Source organism: Echinops telfairi, unplaced genomic scaffold, assembly GCF_000313985.2.
Source record: "Echinops telfairi isolate 266 unplaced genomic scaffold, ASM31398v2 ScPeMD7_31;HRSCAF=116, whole genome shotgun sequence".
Classification (NCBI taxonomy): Eukaryota; Metazoa; Chordata; class Mammalia; order Afrosoricida; family Tenrecidae; genus Echinops; species Echinops telfairi.
Window position 1 is genome coordinate 2,058,354 of NW_022103928.1, and position 3,425 is coordinate 2,061,778.

Genomic DNA, 3,425 nt, shown 5'->3' on the forward strand with positions numbered 1-3,425 from the left:
TTGATGTGTGTATGGATTGGGATAACAGTTGTATGAGCCCCTAATAAAATAAAATTTTAAAAAAAGTGACTTCCAAACCCATCCATATGATTTATGTATGTCCCTAGTGTACTTTAGAAACATCAATATCATCTAATTGGAGATTATATCCCTATGGGGTATAAGGTAAATTATATCGATAGTATCATTAGTTTAACCACTAGTACAGATTTTAGAACACTGTGGAGAAAGGGAAATTACACATGTATAGACCTCACTACAATAATTATTAAATGACTGAACATTATTTATGAAAACAATGAGGGTTAGTGTGACCTATGAAGGATGTTGTTCACCTTGAAAGGACAGCGTCTAAAGTCCCAATTTTCTATAGCATGTGACCTGGATCACCGAGAGCTGGATAGAAAGTAGGTCAAAATGTCTAAGCAGGAACATACTATCAGGTGTATTCTCCATCCGGGGGTCTATGTAAGTAATGAGAGTTTTTCTCACTGGCAGATTGCTTCACCTGGTTTATCTGCCTTCTGTGAAACAGACATGCCCCTCTGTCTCTTGCCTGAACTTTCCCTAAGATTTCCTAGTCATGGGTAGGCATGTCTATTGATTCCTAGTCATGGGTAGGCATGTCTATTGATTCAATGTTCTATGGCAGAAACTCTTATTTTTGAGAAACTCTTATTTTTGAGAAACTTAATCCAGCTGAGGTGAGGCTTCCTCTGTAATAGTAGTTTCTAAAACATATAAAGAAGCGGCTCTTTTTTGCCTGGGAGACTGGAATAGAAGGTTATATGATGTTGGAGTAGAAACTTGTCTTTATCTTGGTGATTATAATTTGGTAGTGGACTCAAACAATCCTTACCCTTTTGTGACTGACTATCTTCACTGACCATAATGGTTTTAGGTCTATCCAAGTCAGGAGGTGCTTCATGGTTTCACTGTTTTTGTTTGTTTGTTTTAGGAATGCATAGCATTCTAACCAGCTTATTTATCTTTTTTTCTATTGAGGGGCCTTTGGGAGATTTCCAGCTCCGTGCTATTATGAACTGTGCTGCAAACCAAAAAGGAACTACACAAATGGAAAAATATATTGTATTCATAAATAGGAAGAAAATATTGTGAAAATGTCAGTACTTCCTAAAATAATCTATAAATTCAATGCAATTCTGATACAAATCCCAATTTCAATTTTTTAAAAAATGGAAAACTATTTTCAAATTTCATATGGAGAGGGAAGAGGATATGCAGAGAATGTCTGAAAAAAATTAAGGGATGTTTTTTAATTAGGTCTTGCACTAACTAATCTCAAAATCTATTACATGGCCACAGTAATCAAAAGAGCCTGGAAATGGTCCAATGACAGATATATATGGAACAGAATAAAAAACTCAGAAATAGATGCATGCACCTACAAGGTTTTTGACAAAGGGCTCAAAAAATATTAAATGAGAATGGGACACTCTCCTCAACAAATGCTGCTGGAAAAATTGGGTCTACAGCTGAAGAATGTAACTAAATGCACACCTAGTCTTATGCACAAAACCAAAACCAAACCAAGATGGATTAGAGACCTACATGCAAAGCTATAGGGATCATCAATGAGAACTTAAGGGCCCTATGGCAAGGCACACACTTTTATCAAAGAGAAGAGAAGATGCATACCCAGTGGAAGACAAAGTAGATGAAGAGGGCCTACTGAAAATAAAACACTTACACATATCAAAAGACTGTCAAAAGAGTAAAATGAGAGCATACAAATAGGGAAAAATCTTTAACATGGCACCATGGATAAGGGACTAATTACTCAAAACTGCAGAATTATGTAACACTGATGGCAGAATAGGTGCAAATGTGCTTGACACACCAGATGAATGTATGGATTGTGATAAGAGATGTAAGAGCCCCCCCATAAAATTATTTAATTTAAAGAAAGAAAAACAAACGAACAAGCAATCTAATTAAAAAGTAAGCAAAAGACTTGAACAGAGAGTTGACTAACAAGGACACATGCATGTCTAACAAACATATGAGGAGATGCCCACAATCACTAGCTGTCTGGGAGGTGCAAATCAAAACAAAGATGAGATATCACCTTCCACTTGAAATGATAATCCAATTAAGAAACTAACAAACAGAGAACAGCAAATGCTAGAGAAGGTGCAGAGAGACTTGAACTCTTATATACTGCTGGTGGGGCCTGTCAATGTGTGTTAGTCCGGGCTACAGAAACAAATGCATTGACACCCATGTGTGGAGAGAGTTTTATATAAAGGCAATTGTACATTAAGAAAGCATCCCAACCCATTCGAGTCCAAGCCCAAAAGTCTGTGATTAGGCCATATGCCCGATCCCAATCTAAAAAGTCCTCTTCAGACTCGTGAAACACATGCAATGACACTGAAAACAGGGTGATCCCAGGCCAGTGGGTAGAAAGTCTTTAGATCCAGTGCCCTCGTAAGCATCTCAGCGCTGGCAGGGGTCTCTATGTGGCTTTTCCAGCTTCAGAGGTCTGGTTACAACAGGGTAGGTCCACTTGGTTTCTCCAGCCCAGGGCACTAGAGTAGTTCCATGTGTCTTGTCAGCAGCAATGTCTCCCAGGGAGTCAGCAAAGGGTTTCTCCCAACTCCAAGGAGGGAAAAAACAGATTTCCCAGAATTCTCCGGAGAAGGCCATGTCCACAGAGAGGTCTCACTGGCTATCTCTGGATTGACAGACTAGACTCCAGCCCTACACTCTAACCTTCAAATTGACACCAGATTAAGTAACTACCACAACGTGTAAAACCATGGTGGAAAGTGATATGTTGCTAGACCTATGCTGCGCATACAATCCAAAGCATACGAACAGATGCATGTTCTCCAATTTCAACAAGTTTGTCTGGGAGGATGGAGGGAAAGTGCATTATTTTCTCCTAGTAGTGGGATTTGTCTATGGCCCTTTTCTTCTAAGTTCAAAAAATAATGGAAAGAAAATTTAAAATTATAAGATTATGTAAGGCATCACATAAAGGCAGGTAAAACCCTGTTCTCTTCTATTCAGAGAAGCATACCATAGAAAGCCACAATTTGATAATAAGTTCCATTTCTATGCCTTAATAAATCTTTTCCTGCTTCAGTTTACAGGTTGTTATATTTTTCTAATTTATTAATTTTTCAAAGGACCTAGAAAGCATTTTCTTTATTTTGATAGTAGATTATTTTATACACTAACACAACATTTGTTAAAAATGCATGGGACTCTGAAAGAATCATTTGAATTCTTATTTATTCATTCATCAACTAGTCAATATTGGGTAAATTCTACCTATAGGAAGCTCACATTCATTATTTGTATATATATAATATGTATGTACATAATTGTTATGAGACTTACTCATAAGAAATGCAAAGCTCAAATATATCCTAGGCACATTATCAATGCTTAGTAAA